This window comes from Cuculus canorus, chromosome 10 (assembly GCF_017976375.1).
Source record: "Cuculus canorus isolate bCucCan1 chromosome 10, bCucCan1.pri, whole genome shotgun sequence".
NCBI classification, from domain to species: domain Eukaryota; kingdom Metazoa; phylum Chordata; class Aves; order Cuculiformes; family Cuculidae; genus Cuculus; species Cuculus canorus.
The window spans coordinates 8,976,442-9,001,133 of record NC_071410.1 but is presented as its reverse complement, the minus strand read 5'-3'; the positions used below and the strand labels follow the sequence as shown (position 1 = coordinate 9,001,133).

General features: G+C 42.6%; 1 long non-coding RNA gene across 9 annotated transcripts in view; it reads right to left on the bottom strand.

Annotated features, from left to right (window-relative positions):
- Positions 1-14,653, bottom strand: part of LOC128853124 (uncharacterized) — a 69,284-nt gene extending 54,631 nt beyond the window's left edge. For 8 of the 9 annotated variants that reach the window (XR_008451408.1, XR_008451416.1, XR_008451411.1 and 5 more), the window contains exons 1-3: positions 14,522-14,653; positions 5,839-5,963; positions 4,523-5,528 (exon numbers count right to left, since the gene is read on the bottom strand). This is a non-coding gene — a long non-coding RNA (uncharacterized LOC128853124). The remainder of the gene's footprint in view (positions 1-4,522; positions 5,529-5,838; positions 5,964-14,521) is intronic. The other variant, XR_008451413.1, reaches the window with a different exon arrangement.
- Positions 14,654-24,692: the final 10,039 nt, after the last annotated feature.

The following is a 24,692-nucleotide window of genomic DNA, read 5'->3' as shown; positions in this document are numbered from 1 at the left end:
TGCTTAAATCACTAAGTCTCAAACATCCACATTTTTAAGACTAATACCTCTGAGAAAGTGAGCATGCTGCACTGTAGAGTAGACAAAAATGCCCAACTCACGAAGTCCAACAGTGACAAACAGTCTGCAATTTCCCTTTCTGGAGGGATTTGGAGATCATATCCAGTAGGGTAAAAAAACCCCACAATTTTAAGTCTTCCTTTCTCCTTGAAATACATGGCGCTGGTGATCTGACAGCATCGTGATTTGTCCAGCAACAGCAGCGGTTGCTTGGTGGTTTGGGGACCCAGTGGAGGCACAAGCCTTGCCCAGTCTGCAGTGACCACCAAGCTCTCTACCCCGCTTTGATGAGTTTTGGTTTTGGACATCAGCCTTTAATCTCCAGGCCCTCGTATTTATCAGACACACCTCTAACACCACACTCAAGAACTGGAGTTTGCATAGGGGTTCCTCTCCCAGATGTCTCTGGGAACAAGTGCTTTGGCAGGCAGTCTGCGAGGGGGCATTTCTCTGCTTAGTGCCCTCATTAAACTTATTAGATTGTTCAGGAAAGATCTGGCATTTTCTTCAATCCTTCCCTTCATGCTCTGGGGCCACTGGAATTAGCATATCATGCCAGGTTGGCACTAGGTGCTGCCAAGCTCCACCAGGGGTGGAAATTTTAAGAAATACGTTTGCATCCACCTGCCATGTTTCTCTGCTGGCAAATATATAGCAGAGATGCATAGAAGCAGCATGAATTGCATTTGCCAATTGAGCTTATTTTGCTTGCTTTGAAACCGTGTTTGTGTTTAGCTACAGTGGCCAAATTTCTCAGCACAAAGAAAGCTGGATTCCCAGCTCCCATCTCGGCTGGGATGCAGAAGGGGATCTGGCTCTGCATATCCAGAGGCAACTCCTGCCTCTGGTCTAACTCCTCCACTCCCCAGCTTCCCTACTCGTGCCAGTGGGGAGAACTGACCTCAGATGGAGCAATTCGAGAGATGATTTTTCACACTGAGTATTTCACCTTGCAGTTGGTGGCAGCTAAAAGTTGCCCTTCTTGCAGTTTTGAGAACTATAATATTACTCAGCAAAAACCAAACATGCCTCTCTGTTAATACAAACTAAACTGCATTATCTTTTTAAGGAAGTCTTCAAAGTGAAGAGGTATTTTACTTATACCAGCAAGGATAGCTTTATCACAGTTGAACAGTTCAGTTTCTTCCCTAACCCTTGATTAATGAGCATGAAATACCATCTACCTTGTACCTACTCCCAGACACCTATGTATGTAAAACAGCCTTTTGATTCTCTCCAGCTTTTTTGATTGTGTGAAACCTCAACTGAATCCAATTTGTACCATCAGTAAATGGAGTTATTCTGCATTTGTCACTGTTGACGTTACATTTCTCTTAACAGTAATGAGGTGACACTGAATTATGGAAGTCTTTATACTGTATTAATGCTGTGATCATTCAGGTGTTATGAGTCTGCGGGAATGTTAAGGCAGTTAAGTTATACATCTGCCCAGATGAAAATGCAATATTGTTTCCAAAGAATCTTTGATGAGGCAAATTTAATCATAATTTAGACCAGAAATGGCTCTCCCGTGCCTCCCCTGCAGGTGGGCAAAAGAGTGTCTTCTGAGGGACTTGCTAAAACTTCTCAAATAAATCTCTGCTATCAGTGGAAGAAAGTCAGGCATATGAAAAACAGCTTTGCTCCAGAAATACTCAGCTGCAGTGAAGCCATGTACGGAGAGGGTGACTAAAGGCACCTCACTAACAGATTAAGGATTCAGTGGTTTACTGGAGTAGAAGCCTTGTTAAAGTCCCATGGTTGGATGGCTCAGACCTCAACAGCAACTGTGTACTCCCAGCCACTTCCTCACACGTCCTTTCACCCTTCGGGCTTGTAGCAGCCTCAAGGTGCTCATCCCTGCACTGGTCTTGAAGCTGTGACGCTCCTTTCTCTGGCACACAGGAAAGGTCAGACATTTGGCTTGGACAGCACATAACCAGAACATCCTATCCATCAATACAAATGCAAGAGTTCTCCAGGGCAATTACAAGGCTCTTGGCAAATTCCTGTCCTCTGCTATGCTGTCCTGCAGAGATAGCAACACACAGTACGCCAGGTTCACGTGAGCCAAAATATTAAGAGCACTGTATTTTGACAGTCAAGAGATGTAGACGTATTCCAGGACAGAGACAGAATGAAACAGTGGACAGGCATAAATATCTGCATGAACCTCTGGCCACAAGCACAGCCCGTGCTGCACATCAGACATGCAAATGAATGGGGTCATATTTAAACTTTGCACCAAGAAGGAAATCTGTGCTGTTCTCTTACCTAGAGGAGAATGGAAACATTCATGATAAAGCATCAACAAAAAACTACTAAATATTTTAATCAACTCAGTCATCATATGAAACAGAAGTAATTTTCTCCTCTCAGACTTCACGGATGGCTGCACACTTGCTGCCTGATGTAGCAGCAATCATCTATTTAGGCTATTTTAGCTTAATAGTCAAAATTCAGCTCTTTGACTTCCTGTGCTCAGGAAGGAAATTGATATATATTTTTTAAAGTTTTAAATAGAAAGAAGCTAGTAATAGCCACGAAAATAGAGCGGGGGGGGGGGGGGGGGAAACATTCAGTTCGAAATACACCGTTCAAAATAGGTCTAAGAGTGTTTCCCCTTATATTGCCCATTTCTTTCACTAATTTAAAATCTCTCTTTGAAGATCCCCACCATCCTACCCAAACCTTTGTGCTGTCTGCATGACAGTTACGTTATTCCCTATCCAAGCCATTAAAACAGGTGTTGAGCAGCGTGGTACCCAGGGCAGGACCTCAAGGTCCTCGCTGCCAACCTTTGCAATGAAAAAAAACAGCTTAAATTTTCTTCTGAGTTTTTGATGTGCTCCCTGTGGGCTTTTTGTTTGTTTCTCTAGCACTCCATTGCCAGCAGGGCTAAATAGTGACCTCTGCCACAGTCCTTGTCCAGGAGCAACTTGGAGAACGCTGGTCCCTACCACTCCAGATATTTTTCTCTACAAATGCAAACACTGCAGTTGCTTTCATAGCTTTTTTACTATTCTCACCCAGCTTTCTTTAATCGCTGCATGTATTTTCCAGTATTTACCGTGTGCACGTGAACAAACAGTGTCAGCCCTTCTTTAAAAACTTTAATCTTTCTGTTAATATAATGAGGTTTGTTGGGGTTTTTTTGTTCTCATCTGCCTCCCTGCTCCCCCTTCGTTGCCAAATAAAGAAAATGAATGAGCAGTAGCCTGCCACCCATTAAATGATCCTGACAGCAGAGAGCCTGAAAACCGACAGTCAATCCAAATGCAGCCTACAGGATATTTCATTTTCATCATCTTTCAGGGAAACCTGATTTGATTCTTAATGGTAAATCTTAACTATTAGATCTGTGAAACTAGCTAAGCAACAGATGAGAGAGAGAAAGCAGAAATAACAGGGGGTGGAAAAGATGTATTTTCAGATGCAATACAAAAAAAAAAAAAAAGACACAAAAAATCCCCTAATTTTGGGCTGCCTTCAGGAGATGCTGTGTAAAAGTGATGCTATCTCAGCCCTGCTGCTCCCCTAAGCTCCAGTGACACCCCATATCAGCCCATAATGCTACAGAAATAGTCAGCATCGCTATTCTCCAGTGCAAGGCACTGACTTGCACATTTAACTGGTTGTTCCACAGTGGACAGGTGAACATAGAAAACAAGCTGGTTATCTACGGCGAGCGTTTGCCTTTCACCCTAAAGACACACATCCAACTTCATATTTTAGTTGCCAGGATGGTAACAAATTCCACTGCACAGTTGCAGTTTGGAATGCGTTTAGACAGTCATGGGCAATTTGCAATCTTACAGTCATTAGCAGTTTTATTTGTCACATGACCAATTCTTTTAAATACAGATAATAAATGCCATGAAAACTAAAAAGAAAAAAAACTGAAAACACTGTAGGCTACATTTAGAATAACCAGAAACTGGGCTTTTAGGCCTTCATTTAGACAAGTGCAGCATACAAATATTTGTCTATGCAAAGTGCACGCAAACTTTCATCACCTTACTTTGCTGAGCATGTGAAGAATGAGGATGTCACAGCATATATTTCAATTATGTTCTCCCAGAGCTCAGGTATATCTTATGATTATTACTAATTCAAATTTGCAGTATTATAATATAGATTACAACAATAACTTATACTGGAAAGTAGTTCTAGAGTTCTTTAGTCCCTCCCCTGCTCAAAGTAGGGCCAAATTCAAAGTTGGACGAGAGTTTCTCAGGATCGCACGCTCAGATAGAACTTTTCCATTGGAAACCCTGTTTGGGGCTCTATTCAGACAACCATTTACAAATTTCAGGTCTGGCAGATGTATTATTAGTCCAAGCAGATTTTCCAACTCACTACTATGCTCTTAGCAAATTTCCATACTAGACGGATAAAGAGCAAGGAGAAATACAAGGCTGTCAGTAAGATGCTTTTCACAGAGATGAGAAAAATAACCCACCTGAAATGCATCTTGCCACAGAGCCTTTGGACAGCAGTTCAGGTAGCAGTGGGTTGCCAGACTTAATGCCCATCTCCATAAAGTTAGGTGAACCTGAAAATACAGGTAGTTAACTTCATGCAAATAAGACATAACAGCAGTAAATTTTGGGTCAGCCTGTTTACGCCTGAAACCAACCAACACTTTGTCATTGACTTAATTGGCAGCAGAACCCCGGTTCGGTTCAACGTGAAGCTCATTTCAATTCCCCAAAGTAGGCTGTGCCACAGCTTAGGTGCCCTGTAGCGGCCCCACACAACTGGGCTCTAAAGCTGTGCCCAAGGCGGGCTGAGCCCTGGCATAGGGACAGAGGCAGTGCCACACGTAGATACGTGACACAGAAAAATGGCCCTTTCTTCTGGTGCTCAGCATCATCTGGACCAGTTCAACTCCATCTCATTGGGTCTCCTTGGGGACTTACTGCGGCTTGGACAGAGGCCACAGTGTCCCTGCAATCCCCTGCCTGCACAGGAAATCCCAAAATGCACCAATATTCAAACCAAAGCAAACCCCTCCATCTTCAGATGGAAAGAAAACCGAAATGCACCATTCTTTCCTTATTTGTTTCCCATTTCCTTCTTATATTTCTTCTTTGCCAGTATCTCCAAAGTCAGTTTTCCCTTTCAGATTTCGCAGCAACCCCAGTTCGCACGAACAGCAGCAGGACGGACAGTCCACGAGGGAGGTGGGACTGAGCAAACTAAGAAAAAAGAACATTTAGGGCTGTGCCTAAAACTGGATGTTTCCCTGGCAACATGGAGAACTCGGTACATCTCATGACTTGCAGCGTGCACAGATTTCCTCACTATAGCATCAGTCCAGAGAGCGGCAGGGAACTGGCTGGAAACAACAATTCCTCCAGCTGCCACAAGTATTCGAGCACCTCCAGTCCAGCACGAGTTGAGGCTCACTGCTCTGCATCGAACAGCATTTGGGGGGATGCAGCCCCCTGCCAACAGCTTGTGTCCTACAGAAGGATAAAGCAACAGCCATTATATTGTAATCCTCTTCATCCCAGCAGACAGCAATGCCACAAAATGAAGAAAATGTAGCAGCAAGGCACAGCTTAAATTAATTTCGAGAAACAAATATATATATAGTTTTACTTCAAGGACTTTGAAATCACTGCACAACTTCCCTCTTAGTAGGGTGAAACCTGTGTGAAACCTGTACCCCAAATCCTAAAACTTTTCAAATGGAAATCTCAGACATGTCCTTACTAGGAAATTTAACCTAGTTCCCACAGCATAGCTGGAAGAAGAATGGCATTTGCTTACCCAAGACAAATTACACAGAGGCTTTGGTCTTTGGTAGTGAGTCCCAGCTCCCCAAGCTATAGCATCACAGGCAGCGGCAGTAAATGTGTATTTGGAGCCAGTGTTTGTAGGGAAAAATGCATTCACTGCAACCAAATTAAATAGAAAACATCAGAACTGACATGATGCTGTGCAAGAAATGAACAAAAGGGAATCAAACAATCATTTCCTCCACTGCTTCTCACAGAAGATGTTTTAGCATATTGTTCTTCAATACAATTCAAATTATCAGGTGGTAGAACAATTATCTAACTTAAAGACTTAAGCATGATTAAAGTCTAAGCAATCTGCTGAACAAACACCTACTCAGCCTCGCTTGAACTGAATTTCAATTCCTCACACGTTTAGGGCTTTACCTACAGATTTTTCTGATGATCGGGCTGGCGGGATACTACGCAGCATCTCTTACACTCTCACGCGCAGTTTACAATTCACTGCATTATCACCAAGAAGACCCACACGCTTGTTGCATTTCTTTGTCCTGGCCCAGACCCTGAAATTAGCTCATACCGTGTTTCAAGTTCCCATCTGCATGCAGTTTATTTCTCTCCCAGCGTAAAAGCCCAGGAAGACTAAAACCACACTGGTCTGTGCACAAGACAGACTGCAACAGGACAACAGGGCACTCCAGGTATTTCTCTTAGAGGTACTGCAAAATCCCCCAGCAATGCCTTTACAAATACATGTGCTCAGCAGACTAAAATGGAGGTAAAGAGCACTGAAATTCAATTTTCAGATAAACAGCAAGAGCAGACAGAAGAAGGAAAACAGGCAAAAAGCTGTGTTTGCTGTGATGGGGAGAGGCAGTGCTCTCGGCTACACTTTAACACCAGGGCAGCATCCCACAGCTAAGTGGATGCTCATTCTTCCATGCCTGGGGCTTTTGCTTTCCTCATTATGCTGATGCAGCAGTATTGACCATTATTTGTCTTTGCCTATAGCTCCCAACTCAGTTTGGGGGCTAGATTTGCTTCTTTGGGGTTTTTTTTTTGGTGTTTTTTTGGTTTTTCCGATAACTTGCAACTTAATAATACATCAACAGAAAAGCCTGTGGAGTGCATAAAGAAAAGGAATTGATTTCATTCTATTACAAGAAACTATATATTTATTAATTGAAACTGAAGAATAGCTAGTGAAAGCAACAGTTTCCATTTCCTTTTATAAAGGTCCTTAATACCCCAAAACTGTGAATTCAGGAGACTTTGAAATGAGGCGGCGTAAGCTGGATCCGCTGCTCAGGATCAAAATCAGCATGTCCACATTACACATTGCATTTTGTAGGATTCTTCTGTTGCTTTGTTTGAAATTTGAACACCAACTCCACGTCTTGTAAATCCTACTTTGCTTTGAGGTCATTCCATCTGTTTGTTCAGCTAATACATTCACGACTCCTACGTAAGTGCTCTGCTGTGATGAAAGGAAGAAAGAAGGATCAAAGACAACTTTTCCCTTACTTGGGCTGCTTTCAGAGCTGCTGTGTAGAGTGAAGCTACCTCAGCCCTGCTGCCCCCCCCCCCCAGCTCCAGTGACACCCCGTATCAGCCCATAATGTTACAGAAATAGTATCACTTTTCCCTGGTTCAAGGCACCAACATGAACATATAACTCATTTGTACTCACTAGTGCCCAATTAGATGTATTTTTTACTGAATAAAATACTATTAAAAGATACTCACTCCTTACTACTACAAACTATACAGAATATTATCATCCTTATGTCAGTGCAGCGATTCAAGCAGGACATCTAAAAAAGCTGTAGGCATGTATCTTGTTCAATACCCATATTTAATTTTTTCTATTTATTTCACTGTCAATGAACAAATTATAGGATAAAACTCTTATAAGTAAGCCACTGTTATGAACTAGGAAAAGATAAACCTGAAATGCATACACAGTATAGTAATTGTGTAGACTTAATGATGAGTATTACTACAGAAGTAACATTCTTTTCTTACCCCACTTACTTTGGTGACTAAGGCAGCAGTCGTGATGGATCCATTAGCTCAGTGCAAAGGACATATGCCCAGATGTATTTTGTCCTCTATCGCATGGAAAATTTAATCAAATTAGAGCGTCAATCAGTAGATAACAGGAATAACTCTCTTCGATTTTCAGCTAGGTGAACACAAAGACTTCTTTGTATTCTTATGGAGGACCAAAGAAACCATTGGCTTAACTCCTCTTTGATGAAGCCATACAGTAATTTTTTTGCTATGACATTCAAAACTTGTTTTATAATGCTTTTATCTTATTTGATAAAAAGATCTTAACATATATTATTACATAAGAAATAAACTTCTCAAAAATGCATGAATGCATTTATATTAAAATGATATAGTACTGTGGAAAAATTAAGTGAGAAAACTTCAAGCCCTAAAAATTTTCCTTTCGTTAATGATGGTGAAATCACAGTGAAGGGATGCACAATGCACCCCACTGGGATGGAGGTGGGTGATGAAATGTTTCCCAGTCCATTACTTAGTCAGTCCTACACTTAAACATTCAGCTATCGAGAAAAGTACAAAGCTGCCACCCAAAGTTAAAGCCCTGTGCTAAAGGGTTCTCAGGATATGGAGGTACCTTCCAGAAGTCCAGGATCTGGAAAACTTCTTAGAGTTCCCATTATAAACCACAGCCCTCTGACCTGGATCCAGATACTCACTGGTAGGTACCTAAACACCAGTAGCTCCCACACAGCCCACCCACAGGTGACTACACATGCTGTTATCTGTCCAGCACGAAGTACCTGACCTTAGAAATTATATCCCTATTTTCAGTTTAAAATTATTCAAAAAAAAATGAACAGGGCAGGTAAATGCAGACGTGCTATGACTATCTACTCTGGTAAGTTGCAGCTAAGAAGAAACCTTATACTCGGGGAAGCACAGCGTGGGAGTTAAGGTTAAAAGAGGACTGGATGTGCAGTAAGTCTTTCTTGAAATGTCTTTTGGCAGAGTAATCATGAGAAATTTAAAGAGAGCAATAGAACTTCAGTTTGGCAATGCCAAAGCAGCCCCACGCCCCAACAAAGGCAAAGTGCCAGGAGCCACTCAGCCCTGTCAGTGTCCACACAAGGCGCCCACCTTGATCTTCACAGCTGAAATGATGCAAGGATGTCACCTGCAATCTAGGTGACATTGTTCTTCCCATGGAGAGGCTGTGACACACCCTATCTGAGCTAAGAGGCCCCCCACAGCAGCCACCACATGTTTCCAGAGGTCTCACAGAGCTCTGCAGACCCTTTCAGAAAGGACTGATGTATTTTAATGGGTGATTTCTACCGAAAGGGCCAGCCTGCCCAGCCGAGGCCTGAAGCAGAAGGCAATTTTATAACCCTGTGTGATAGGTAGCATCCTAATCAGCAATGGCAGAAGGAGACGAGAGCCAGTGCTCCTCCTCACCACACGCCAAGCTGGTGAGGCAGATGCAGCTGACCTTTCCATGGACAGTAGGTGAACGAAATCATCAATTTGCCCATGAGAAATGATAGAACGCATTGAATTAAGAATTTTATAGCAGTGAAATGTCAATATGCCAATAGGCACTGGTGGCTTTCCATATGACTAAACAACACATTCACATCCAGAAAATGTCACTGTCTAGTGGCAAGAGCCAACAGGCGCTCAAAGATGTTTATTTAGGTACCCACGCAACCACACATAACCACGTTCATCATTACCTGCTGCCACGCACGGTCTGGCCTAGAAAGACACCAGTGAAGAGCAGGGATAATCCATTGCTGAGGGCAATAACAAATACAAATACAACCTGGGCATATGCAGCTATTGGGCTAACTTTGAAGTATTTTAGAAAATGTTCAAGTACTCATACCAACACAATGTTATGTAGTGGGTAGATCAGCCAAAAAGAGAGAAGATTAAACTGACAGTCTATATTCTGACTTACGACATAAAAATGGCAGGATCTTCACTCATTGAGCTTGATAAATAGTTATACTGCTTGACTTTTTAATTAAAATGTGAAGACTATTTATTACATGACCATAAATTGTTTGTGTAACTAGTTACGGTGTTGAGGGATAGGAGAGCAAAGGCCAAATAAAATAAAAACTAATAAAAATGTATTTCTTTTACCATAAAATCAATAGTAATTTAAGCATGCTAGGGGACACAATTCTATTTGAGAAAGATGGATCATCTCACAGGAAGAATTTTTAAACATTTGGCTGGTTTCTTCCATTTTCCTAGGCTTGCCTTCTTTTTGAGAACTGAAGACAAAACGTTAACAAGTGTTGATTTTAAAATCTGGATGGGGCTTTGAAAATCACCCACATTTGTGCACATCAGGCAAGTGATAGGGAATATATATCTAAACCAAACTTCTCATAAGCTTGTTAAAACAGGTGAAACACACCATGATGACATACTATATTTTCACATGCAGCTATAGAAGTAATCTGTAATATCTGTTGCCCCACGTATGAATTAAATACCAGGTAATAAAAATCAATACATCATAGAAGAGGATCTACAGGAATGATTACGGATCCAATTTTGCACCAATGGCATAAAAAAATCCTGTAACTTAGTTTAATGTCAGGAGACTTTTTTGCCACTTGGATGACAGAAAAATGTAAGGAAAAACTACAGCTGGAGGAAGTTGATTATGGAAAATCCTATGTAACTTAACAATGGACGCAGAGAGGGTACAGCTTCCACACTTTGCTGCATCACAGATATATGTATTTCTTTAAGTAGTCATCCCAGAACAGTAAAGAGAAATGTGAGCATAAAAATATTAAATTTCTGTAAAGAAAACAAGAAGCAGCAAGCTAGCACTGGTCAGGAATGCCTCCCTTTCCTTCAGTATATGATCACACCTACACAGGGATCTTCCCCACAAGGACCACATCTTGACAGATACAACAGGTTCAATATAATTTCTTATGTATGAGCACAAGTAAATAGAAAGACCCCGGGAAAGCTTTACATCTCACAAAATTAGATATGCAAGTCTAGAGGCTAAAGCTTACAGGGTCTCAGCTCATTTAGACTTTGACAGGAACGCTGAAATCATTACTGCACCTAAAGCCCGGAAGCTGTTATTTATAGGAAATGCATTTCAAAGCAAACCAGCTCAGAGTGCTCACCTTTCCCTGGAACCAATTTCTTGAGTTTGTCTAATACTTTCTATTAGAAATTATGCCTGCCACCTATTTCTGAGGTCTTATACCTCTGCCATTTGCTGCCAGACTCAAAAATTCAGTGGCGAGAACACCCCCATCTAGACAAGAGCAGTTTCTTGGGTTCATTCTCTTTGACGCTGCTCATGTTCCTTCTGCTTCTGGTGCCAAGAGCAATATTTTTTTTGCAGCCTGCCAAAACAGTGATTAACTCCAAGACTGCAATCTAAAGCCAGTCCTCAGCAGCTCCAGAGAGCCCCAGCAGAGGCAGACAGGTCCTGCTGCACCAAAGGCTTCAGCATACACCCTGTGTGGAGAGTGAAATGGGCACAAACACAGAAACACATCCCATCCCTTGAGTGGGATTTAAATACTCCTATCTGAGGGTCTCTCTACTCCACAGGCACTGAAGCAGCAACGCTTTGCACCAAAGCCTCATCTCCCCCGTACAGCCCCCATGCGTTGCGCTGCTTTTCACAGATTCCTACCTGATCTCTTAATATATTGGAGCAGAGGAGCTTCAGCAGTGCCCAAACAGTTTTCCCAGCTCACCCTCTGTGGGGAGGTGTTTGAGATGTAAAGAGAGGTGGCAGGAAGGCAGCATGCCCCATAGAGGATGAGCGAAGGAAGATATTTGCCAGCTGAATCTTCTTCAAAGACAGCAGCTCGGAGGGCTGCACAACAACGCAGATGCAGAGATAGAAGTACTCAGGAGTGTTAATTTACCAGCAGGCAGAGGCAAAACCTGCTGCTGAGGAGACAATTATTATCTCTGCATGAAAAGGAGGAGGATCTGGAGCTTGTAAATGTTTAGAGCACACCTTAGCAGCCTCTCAAGAGGCTTAGAGCCTCTGGGTGCTGAGCACACCGACACTCGACCCCTACGTCAGCTCTGCACTACTGCTCTAGCGCTAACACGCACGTAAAAGTAAACCCACTTGGAGTAAGTACTTTTCTCAGGCCACAACTCTCAAATACCCAAATCTATTCACTGTCTCTCCAAGGTATTATTGCAATAACAACAATAAAAAAAAAAAAAACAAAAAAAACCCCAGTAATTTGCTTTTGTGGAAAGTGAACTGTATTTTATTGCAACATCAAGAAAACATTGACTTCTGCATGAAAATGCAGAGATGAAAAAGCACCAGCCTAACAGAAAGCAATGCTGTAACTTCCTGAGCTTCCCTAATGTTTGTGATTCTTCTGCAGAACCTGGTGGGAAAGCAAAGATTTTGCATTATGCAAACCACATTCTTGCAGTAATATGTCTCTTTCACAGGCAAATTTATGTACTTCTAAATATTTTGAAGATTCCTATATCCACGCTTGCACTATTGTGTATCCTTTTCCTCCTTACAAACTTAATAGTGCCAATTAAATTTAAAAAGCTGTGAAAGCTGGATTGGCAAACCTTAAAAATGTTTTGGCTGATTAGGCTTGGAAGGATGCCTTGATTTAAATTTATTTTCCTGGTCCCTGTGCATAGAGCCAAAGATTACTTCACTTTGCAGCAGATTCCAGCTGAGCTCCAGATAACTGGGCTGCTGGTATGACAGGAGCTTCTAGAGAAGATGTGCATTCAGATGCTGCACAGCTTCCTTTCTTCCTAGCCCATTCCGTGCTCTGTATAGATGCCAATTCATGTTTGTACACACACAAAGTCCCACAGAGGGACATATCAGTACAAGGTCTGCAGAATTTGCCCTTTACCACCCGCTACAGATGTTTAAGTGGATACACGCAAGCCAAGATTTCAAGGAAAGTGGGTGTAGAAACCCAAGACTCTCAGCATGCCAACTGGCAGAGCAACAAGGAAGGGTCATACATCTTGGCAAAACTTCTGTGAAACATTTAATTTTCAATTAATTGATATTTTTGAAGGAGAAAGTGCTTAATCAGAATACTCCCTTTTAGCTTTAATGTGAAGATACACTACAATATTCTGATTTGCAACAAATCCCTCAATAAAATTGCTGAGCTGGCAGGGCTGTTTGCCTGAAAGGTTATGGGAAAGATTTGCATAAACACCATCAAAGATGAAATGACGTGTTCACCTCTGGATTATGACTAATCCCTCTGGAAATAGTCATTTATTCAATCAACAAAATAAGAGTGGTTACATTAACCTTGAAAGATTTACTAAGAGATAATCCCCAAGATTCGCATACACGGATGCTGAGGTTTAGCCCCGACACCTCCTAGAATCTATTCACCTATTCAACTTTATTCTATTTCTAATCTATTTTCACTATAAAATAGTTAAAATTATCCTCAGTCCTTTTTACCCTTTTGCTTACACGGAATTAAATAATATGGAAGGCAATTTTATTGTCACACAACTGTGTTTATCTCAGGCTCAGCTTCTCGCAGTTGCTGTACTTCGTATAAACGTAAGTGGGAAAACACACAGGGATGCAATCTCTCCATACAACGCTAAGGATTTTTAGAAAACCTAATTTAAAGTGCATATTGGAGTTGAGTCCTGGTTTGAGACACACGTACAATTTTTTCCAAGTACTCAGGAGACCTTTCCAAACTCAAGCACTGACAGATATCTCTGGTCAGACAACTGGCAAGGGTTTTGAACTCCTTATGCCCCCCAAACCAGCGCAGATAAGGAGTTCACAGTGTTTCCAACATGTGCCACTGAGCTGCGGAGCAGATCAACAGAAGGCTGGGAGAGGGACTTTTTTTTATTTTCTTTTATTCTCTTTCATTCTCCCTATCATCCATAATTTAATTGCACTATCCAGTGAGGTGGGTTTTTTGTATCAAGAATCGTTCTGACTAGAGATATATTTCTCAGTAAAATGTCACACTGCGCTGCCCTTTGATTCACGCTGTGCTGCTGTTCCCATGCAGGAGATGCTGTGCCTTCCCATCCTGCACCCAATGCCTGCAGAATGAGCGGCTTTGCAGCGGTGCCAAGCTCAACACGACCATTTCTGGAGTGTGGCCATCGTGGGCACCAAAGCACACCATGAGCACCAAATAGGTGGGTGCTGAGATCCTGGATATAACACATCTTCACGTTAGCAGCGTACACAGCTAATGGAGCTGGCTGGTGGGAAAGGCGAGGACATTCCCTCAGCCATCTCTTATTTCTGGGTCCTTAATTTTTTTCTCAAAAGAGAAATTTAGAACAAATGGAACAGAAAATGTGATTCAGATCGCTTGGCAGGTAAAAACTACGGGAAGATCAGAGGTTTTTTGCAGAGCCAGGTCTGTATTCTGCCAGCGCTCCACAAGTGCTCCAGAGGAATACGCTGACAACAGAAATTGCCAAACGAGGGTGGTTCAAGAAGAGCCAACAACTCAAGAAGAGCCAACAACCGGCTGAAAGGCAGCACAAAGCTGTGGTGCGCTGCAGCCAAACTTAAGCTACACTCATAAAATTGTAATCAGTCAGCTTTGCTCAGTGTTCCTGTAAAGCACTTGAATTTAGCTACTGGCTATGAAGAGGCACCAGCATGGCAAGGTTTCCCAGAGTGCTGGAATTACCTGGGAAATGGTCATCGAAGTCCAGATCCACGGAAGGGTTTGAGTGCTGGCCCCCATTTAAGCGTGGTACCTGAGGAGAGCAGGCTGCCACGGGTCGGTTTCTGCAGCTGCTGCACGGTTACACACAGGAGCCGCCTGCAAAGACACAGAGGAAAAGCAGATGTCTCCTCTTTGCCGAGACTTGGCCGCTGCATTCACATGTCCAGGTGCAAACTGTAAATATGGAAAAATGTTGCAGGGACAGACTGGCAGTGCCCCTGGAGACAGGCAGCAGCTCAGCACGCGGGTGAGTTTCAGCACTCGTGTCCAAGCCCAAAGGCTCAGCTCTCAGGTGTTCAATCCGGCTCTGACTGAAGCCAAAAAGAAAGTTGATTACGACTCACTAAGAAACAAACTTTACTGGTGTTTATATTTATAAATATATAATTAATATTTCTGAACTATTCATTCTGGGCGCTCTGGAGAACAGTAACATCAGAAGAAAGCAGACTTGAAAAGAGAATAAGTCAATAACAGAGCGTCTTTATGATCCATATATTTAACAACTGCATCTTTCTGTGGTGTTTTTGAAAGAAATCACCCTCAAATGCTATCTGTGCATTTGTCAAACACCTTTCCCCTGCAATCCTCTAGGAAAATAATTAAATTTAATAGAATCCACCCACATTCTAAAGCTAAGATAGAATGTACTTATATTTATAATAGAAACCACAGCTTCTAAATGATTATGGTATTTCATTTACATTCTCTGCCATTTTAACTGCAGCTTTATTAGAATAGCATTGTTGGCTGCAGTGTTTATCTTTTACCACCATTGTCATGATAAGAAAAACACAGAGAGTAGATTAAAAAAATGGGAAAATATAAAAAGACAGAGCACAAGCACAGTAGGCTGAATATCTGTTTGGGGGAAAAAATATCTCAGATCTCTGTAAAGATCAAATCCCCATTCACCCTCCCTGCAAGCTTCCAGGAAGAGAAAAGATGTAGGATGTTGCTGGCTCATTTCCATACCAATTAAATATCCTTTTGCTTTGGCAGAGGAGGGCAGACAGTCAGCAGGTGAAAACTCATCCCTCCAGCAAGCTGTTCCCACCCGTGGAAGAGGCTGCTCACAAACTGCCCTTTTCCTCCACCCTTAGATGGTAGGACCAGAAATTCCCTATTATTTCTCTGCTTTCTCCCTCTCCGGACCCACTAAGCTCTGTGGGTTGGAGCCAGTGCCAGATGCCTGTGCTTCTCCAGTTCAAATCCCAGACCAGAAGATTATGCATGTCTGCACTGAGAAGATCATCTTGAATTTCTCTTAATGAAATCATCACAAACATCAAGAGACAAGGTTATAATTCTGGGCCCGGTGCACCCAGAACATTTGGCAGAGGTGAATCACGAGTGAGCGAGAAGGGAGGGAGTAGATGGGGGTGGGTGTGCCAAGACCAGGCTGGTGCCCAGAGGTCCCCCACCCTCCTGAACTCATAGCCCTATTTCAGCCCCACTAGGCTCAGTCACAAGGGTTATTCAGTATAAATTGCACAGGGGAAAAAACGAGCAGAAGAGACAACTTCATCACAGACCGCAATGATCACTCTCTGAGCTGGAATCAAAGGGTATTCACCACTGAAGGACTGAATAATCACACAGGATGTTAAAGACACTGTGCAAACTGAGCTGCAGTCTCAGCATCCACGTGTCCAATGATAAGACTTCAAGAAAAGGGGCACAGTTTGGTTGGTTGGAATTTTTTTGTTCACTGATGCTTTTGACAATATCAGCATTTCGCTCACTGCAGTTATAAATTTAGACAAAGCTCCACCAAAAAGCAAACTTTGATCCATCATAACACTCACCAAGACTGGAGCAGAGACAAGAACGTGCTTTCAGGATAGCAACATACCTCTATCCCGAGGTTCCTGCCCTGCAAGGAGAAAAACATCTCAGACAGCATGATTCGGACAATATTTCAGAGAGAATACTTATTAACAATTGTTTTTAATTAACCCTTGTCAAACAACACAGGACAAAGCACTGTAATACCAGCACATCAAGTCTGGCGGTTGGTTTGCTTAAGCAGGTTGTCACCAACAGGTCTGTCCTGGCAGGAAATTCAAAGAGGACAGACTAAGTTATGCAGAGACACATGAGCTTGCAACTATTAAATGTAAACCTAGAAAAGAGCTTACTTGAAGGGGCAACAGAGGTCCAAACCAGAATTAGCCCTTATTGCCTACTGAGAACAGTTCTTCAATGGTTTCTCTGTGTCTAATGAATGTCTACACTCAGCCCTTCTCTAAATATATTCCATGTCATCTTGAGAGAAATATTAGAAAGGAAAAAAGACCTACAGTACTTCTACTCTTTTTTTTTTGTGAAAGGGCTGCCACCAACTCCACCTTTCTTCTTAGATCTGTTACAGAAAGTGGGTCTGTCAATGGGTTTTGCATAGGAAAACTTAAGATGATGACAGTGGAACGTGGAGTGCTGCGGGCGCACCTCTGCCCTTCACTCAGTAGCAAAAGAAAACAAGGTACCTTCAGCTTTTGAAGTCTTCTTTTAAGCAGGTCAGTTCATCTGATCAGAGGTAGGCTGGCTACTTGGAAGTATATTTTGTAGGAGATTATAATGGCAGAGAAATAAAACTTAAATATCCCATTTCAATTTAATTAATTGGCTTGCAATCTTCCAGTGCAATTTATCTGCAGTTCTGCCAGGGTGGGACTGTGCATACATCAGCACACCAGAAACAGATAAGTGTGCCCTCAGGAATGCCCACACTGGTCGTGGTCACCCTCATAAACTGATTTTGGACCCAGTCCTGTCAGACCATGAACTTTGGGGAAATGTAGAAGGGCTGAACTGCTCATTGTGGTTCCATTGCAGTATGCAATTTGAACACTACAGGCCACTCACGAGGGGTGTGCATCATCAGGTCGGGTCCTACAGCCCATTGCTGACCTCTAGCAATGCACCAAACCACTCTACCGGCATGGATGAATAAGTCAAGCCAGGGGCTGCCACATGTGAAGATGATGTCTGGAAAGTACTTTTGATCCAGAAAAGGAGTTACAACGCAAGAAGACCATCTCCTGTTGCACACCACTGCCTCAGCCACCCACCAAGCCTGCAGATCATGGCTGCATCTATGAGGCTCCGGCTGTACTCTGCTCTTTTCCAGCAGTGGCTCAATAGTTTGAGTTCCCTTCAAGGTGAGCTCTTCCTTCAATTTTAATTTGACCGTGTTGGCATGTTTTTGTGCTTACATTCAAGTGAAGCTAATTTAAGATGGCAATACGCCAGTTCAGGAAACCAATACGCAAATTCATAATTATTCATGCATAATTTAGAAATTATTTGCATACAGTAAACAGGCCATCATTCTGATGAAGAGTCAAATGATATAAAGTGCTAATGAAAGAAAAGAGAACAGACAAGAGGAGATCATGAGACTGAGAAAGGGAGAAAGTGGGAGTGGAAATATATCCTCTAATGAACTTTTGAAAGTCTCTCAAGGCTCTTTTGCATAATAAGAGACAACTAGAACACCTTGAAGAGCAGCCTAAGGAGCCACCCTCTCTCCCACATTTGTGTCCAGGACAGTACAAATATTCCCAGCAAGTAAAGATACATTTTTATTCTGGCCCAGGGTTTATCTGGGTATAAATCAGATCTTTCTGAACTAACCAGGCATTATTTCCTCCCAGACCCAGTAATTCAAAAGACCCATTGTTGTCAGAGGTGAATTATTTCATTATTAAATGGTTCCCTGTCTGTCTCAGGAGGGTACCTACACTCATATTATGTATGGCGAGATTATTTGAATCATTTCACTGCAAGAGCAAACATTTCCCAGCCTCACTTAAGTCTCTCTTTCAGTCTTATCCTGGGGTCTATGAGGGGGACAGAGCCCCCACCTCCAGCAACTGTGAAAATACTCTATTACCAGCAGTGCTTGTTAGCAACTTGTTATCCACTGAGGAAGAAAGGGAGAAGTGGATTCATGCTCTGATACTCCAGCACTGAATTCTTTCACGTTGTTTTGCAGGGAGTGTTATACCCAGTGGACAGACCTTGCTCTTAATGAAATCATGCTGCTCACAAGGAAAAACAATCAAAGTTTTTCGCTGACAGTTAATTTTTCCTTCTAAAATAGTCAGACTTTGTTATTATTACCTCGAGCTTTAAAATGTAAATATTTCAGAAAAAAGGGCTTTTAGCTTTCAAGATTCAGAATAAGTGTGCCTTGTTTTTAATGTGGTTTTACGTAGGTTAATATTGCTACCTAACCATAGGGTTAAGTAGTTTCAATATTCATCTCAATAAAAACGTCAGAGAAAAACGTTGAAGACTGAACAAGTACAAAAAACGGAACAGTGCAGAAATAAATTAGAAAGCACAGTTCCTCTTCTGATTTACAGTGTATAACCCTGTTGTTATGCAGATACTATAACTGGTATAAAATTAAATAGTAGTGATAAGGTATTACACCTGATAGTAACTCCTGCTGGACTGAACAAAGTCCAGCCAGACTGGTTTAGTCTCATGGGGGCTATTGGAGTTTTTAGCACTTTTTGTAGATATGCCTAATTGGGTGGTTTATTGTCAATTAGATGTCATAAAAGACCTGACTTTGCGATCTGTATCCATTGAAGTGTAAATCAGTGGCAACTAACCAGACTTGCTATAGATTTATTATACTTCCACCAAACTGAAAATGTACCTATTATTAACAGAAGGGCAGTTGACATTGTCACTAAATACAGATACCAAAACATTCATTATCTCTAAGTGTTTTGATTATTTAACAGTTTTCTCATTTCTGCTCTCACATCCAGAGCAGCAAGGCTGCATTCGGAGGACAAAAGGAGAGACAGGCTTTCTTTGTGTGCAGTTTTGTTTGTTTGTTTGCTTTTTAAGCAGATAATATTGCCTCTCTGTGAAACATATTTACAATCAAGGCTTCAGTCTTGCTTTCTTCTTACTTTCCCCCCTCCCCCATGAATGGACTTCCAGGGGAGCTGAGATTGGGTGATAAATACATCAGCTGCAGTAACTCTTGAGAAGAGCTGAGGATTGGCATAGCTCTCTCTTTCACAGTGCTGTATGCTTGATAAAAAGGATCCTTTCTGGTGAAGATGCTCTAGGAGAAAACATTGTAAGTGCAGTGCACAGTGCAGAAATAAGCAAGACAAAGTCTAGAAAAGAAGGCAGGAACATTTTGTGCCATAAGAAAAGATTTAAGCTTGTCAGAAAGACAGACAAGCATTTTCAAAGTGCATAATTTCCAGAGAATTACATGGGATGTGGGTGGCTTCAAGGCTACAGCTCCTGCTCCGCCACAGATAGGTTTCAAGGCCAGAGTCTAATTTTATCCTGTGATATAACTGTCTGTATTATGAAGCTGCTGAGGCACGCCTGAATGGCTGTTGCCAAAGCGATTAGAGATTAGCGCCTTGCTTTCCTTGCTTCTCTGAAGGTGCAGGCAGCACAAGAATGGGGCGATTTTGGATCAGTCAGTGACTTTCCATGTCAGCCTCGTGAAGAGTGCAGGTGACGTGGTTGCAGCCACAACCACCATCGGCAGCTTTCGAGATGAGAGGAAGATGGTGAAGGAGAAAGAATAGCAGCAGAAACTCCTGTGGCAGATGTGAGCTATGGAAGATGCCTTTTCTTTTTGAGTTATCCTACAGAAGTCTCAGCTTGAAACTTAACCCCTTCTGTGCAGGAACCAGAAGTGCAAGGCAGGGAGACAACGTTAGAAGTGATTCTGTGCTCATGAATTCAAGAGGTTCAAACTCAGTCAGTCTCAGATAAGTTTGGAATTGTCCTGGGAGAAGCACTGGGATGAAATTCATCTTCAAGCAAACTTCATGCCCCAAAAGAAGGCAAAGAAAAAACAATTACACGTCAATGAGACAGATTTCAGGAAGCTGACAAGGGTGAAATCACTCTGACATCTGTTCCTCATAGAGGAAAGGAGGGTTGGACAAGACCACAGGGCTGGGTGGTTGTGACATCTGGAAATGTCAAATGGAAACATCAGGGTTCCTGGGATGAGCTCTCTGAGATCAGGGCCAGCAGAGGGCTTCACATAAGCAATTCCTGCCTTGAAGCAAGCATGGGACAAAACTACTTTCTGCATTTTCCTGCCAGCCCTGATATTCAATCATTTCATAACATGCATTAATTCCTTTTAATTTTTCTGTTGCCATCTGCAACGTATCCCAAAGAGACAAAAGAAGCCCTGTGAAAGAAAATCCAGTAATGGGTTTTGGAGCTCAAAGATTTGTCTGATTCTCTGGAGTATCTCATAAGATAAATCATGTTGCTGTTAGTGTGGTTTCTAACAATGCACTGGCAATTCCTTGGGAGATACTGGTGCCTTCAGCCCTCAGGTTTTTTTTTTAAAAAAGCCACCAAAATGTCCTCATTCTGAGACTTTCTGAACACCAGCAGAGAGATCAGCAAGGGGCTTGCATTCACACACATTATGGATAGATCTAACTGAAAAAAAGCAATCAATAATCCCCTTTACTCACATAAAAATGACTGCTATTAGCACAGAAGCTAGGGGAGTTGTGTGGAGTTATTAGAAAGGAAAACAAGGAAGAAAGAAATATTTTTTCCCTTTGATACTTTTCCTATAAATCAGAGAGATATATGACAAAAACTAACAGTTGTGGGGTTTTTTTTCCTCTTCACAAAAATAAACCTACAGATCACAGAGCTGTGCAGGAAATGCTGGAGAGCTGAATACATCTCCGTAGCCCAGGGCTGTTGCTAAGCAATTGTCACACAGAAAACATCAGGTTTTGCTGTGACCGCCACATTCCAGGGCAGGCTCAAAACATGATTAAACAGAAAGGCGAATTCTGGAAAGGTGGTCCTTTCCCAGTGAAACACAGCCCATCAAATGTGTGAGCACCCTCAGAGGGGTCTGCTCTGAGTGCTCAAATCCAGCTGCTCAGCCTCGCGCTCACAGCCTCCAGACACAGGCAGGTATTTTTGTACCTTGCAAGTTCTTTCTCTCCCATGAGCTTACCTGTAGTAATATAAAAGCAGCCTCCCAATGACAAGCTCAGAGATAACTTTTCCTTGCCTACACACCATCACTCCAATTCCATCCACCAAATGCATTAACCACCACTGAGATCGGGTCACACCTGGAGTGATGAGAGAGAGAGTTGCAAATTGTGAAAGACAAATTAAGTCCCCATAGACAGCTCTGAGCAATAGCACAAAGAGAACTTTTCTCCCAGCATAAGCCTTTGCAAGACTTTGCTAGACTGAAAAGAAAAACAACACATGGCAAAAATGACCTGTGGGCAAAGGAAGAGCCACGGAGGAAGCTCTTACATCTGTAATGGCCAGCGGAGGTGGAGGATGTTGCTGTGGGAGCAGCAACGTTATTCTGGGATGTGTAGCCACCCCTCACTTCTGCAGCACAGACAACAGAGATGGGCTCGGCTTATTGGCCCTAAATGAGCTGATATCACCCCCTCAAGTCAGAGACCCAGGGCCATCACGAGCATTAAAGCATCTGGCAACTGTGAACCATAAATTCTACTCTGACACGCTCTGTTAAAGCAAACACTTTGTCTTGTACCTCACCTTGTATTATAGCTCCATTAAAATCAGCTTATTGTACGCCAAACCAGTGCTGACTATAAGTTGCGCTGCTACTGATTATAAATTCTTCATGTTGATAATTTCCAAGTAGAAAGATTCACAAGGTGCTCTCCTATAATCCTTTTACTTTAATGAACCAAGCTTGTAAACATATTATAAAGAAACAATCAGAAAACTAGTATCAAATTTATCTGACAAGGTTATCGTGCCCTCCTTTAATATTTTACTGGTTATGAGGAAGGATTTAAAACAAAAGTGCCTTCAAGGTGCCTTCACCCCTAGCAGATTGCACAAGTCGCAAGGCAAGAGCTGTTGTAGAAAAATCAATAGCAGTCTTATTTACTGCCTCTTATATCAGTGCTGAAAACAAAAAGAGGGGTGTCCGTTTGCTGATGTTGAGGGTAACCGTTTTCCAGTTTGATGCCCCTTGCCATGGCATGGGCAGAGTACAGCCATATCCCACTGCAGCTGTTTCAGAAATTTCCAAAGTGCTCAGTTGTTGCCAGGACAGCAAGCAATATAACAGGAGAAGATAATGTCACTTTGCCTGCTAATAAGTCCCCAAACACTTTAATGCCTTTGGAGCTGATTCATGAGAGTTGGCAGGGCAAGGGAACTTATGCCAGGACCGTGCCTTTTGCATCCCCCTGACAAGTGATCACGTGCAACCCAGAATTTCACTAGCAGTAAGGTGAGTGCATGCAGAAAACCTGCACTCCAAGAAACGCTCCGTGTACGTATGGGTTAGATCAATTGTAATTACAAGCTTTCACGCTCTTTTTCTCCTCTGGGTTCACAGGCTCATGCAGGTCGTGCTGCAGGGCTGGCTCATGACCCACACATTCAGAAGGACCTGTGTTTGTACACCATAAGGATAAGGCCAGATCCACTTCCTAAAGTATCAAATCCTTAGAAGCAACATGGAAAGCCAAGGAGTGAGCTTTTCAGCAAGGGCTAAGACCAGCTGACCTGGCTTAAAATAGATGCAGAAGTACCTGAAGCACTGGCTGTGCTTTGGCTGCAGCACTGCTCCTGCATCTCTGCTTTCTGCAATCAAGTCCTACCCTCAGGGAGGCCCCCAGCGTAATGCACAGCAGGCTGGAGGGGTGCAAAACCAGCCCCAGAAAAGGAGTATCGTCAAGGAAAGACCATCGTGTGTGAGTTAACAGAGTAAATGGTACAGGCAGCTTTTGCTCAAGAACACTTCTGGAAACATCCCATAGAGAAGATAAATGCCAGGGAAGAGCATTTTCCTTTAACAGCCCCTTCATTTCTCTTTTATTGCATCTGAAGTATGCAATAAAAGGAAAAAAGATTTGAAGGCATAAACAGCCACAAAGAAACAGCCTGGCAATTGCTGAAATACTGTGTAGGGCTGGACCCACACAATTTTAGGAGGGAGCAGGGTGTTGGTACAAAGGAATAGTATCCATGGGACCATGGAAACCTCATTCAACTCTGAGATGTCCATCTGAATGAAAATCCCACACCGCCTACTCCTCATCACTTGTTCAGTTCCAGGAGACTTGCCTGCAGGCTCCGTGATCGCCACTGGGGACCACGATGCTACCTGGAGAAGTGGAGATGGTGGACAGGCAAGGGAGCGCCTGCACTGGGACAGCCCCACAGCTGCACCACTTGTTGCAGGTCCCAGAGATGTGCCAAGAGGACATAACGTGTGCCAGGATCTGCACCATCACACTGCAGTGTAAGGAATCAAGACAGTGAAATTTCACCCCCGTAAATACAACAATGTTGGAGCATCCTTAACTGAACTGCACCTCATGGGCAATATTTGGCCCAATATCTGAAATGCCAAGGAAAATCTTTTGCTCCTTTTTCTTTTTTTAAAAAAAAAAATGAGATACCAAAACTCCAGACCATGGAGGATTCTATAGAGCCTATCTTGGATGTTAGGTTTCCTGCTCCAAGCAGTACCTGGAGCAGAGCTGCAGGATGGGAGCACTCAGCTGCAGATACTACAGCACAGCACCACTAAAGCTCAGTGGGACCAGAAAGCTCTGAAAGAGAAAGGTTTCAGATGAGAACCTCTGTTTCAGAAAAAGTGCCAAGCTCACTAGCTACTTGCAAGACCCTCATTTATAGGACAGACATGATAAGCAGTTTCTCTGCCTATGCACATGGGACACCGCTGCACGTAAGGAGTCCCTTTTCTCTCCAGTTCAAGCAGATACACCTTCTGAACAGATGATACATGCTGCAGACCTAAAAATGGCTTTTGATTGTGAGAAATTAACATCTGGCTCTGCTTTGCTAACGAGCATTAATTATTTGAAGATGCTAACTTCAGAGTCAAGGGAGAGAGATCCTGCAGCAGGATGGAACCACAAAAGGTTGCCAGGGAGAAGCACGATTGCCTTCGCTTTGAAGGGAGGGTGCTCTCACCCAAAGGCTGCCACCATATATCCTGAAAAAGAGCTAAAATGAAATAAGATACCAGGGAAGATAATAAGGAAGTTGCTGAGCTGGAGATGGAACGGCTACAACCCAACATTTCCAATTCCCTGGCTCAGTTCTGCCTCAGGTA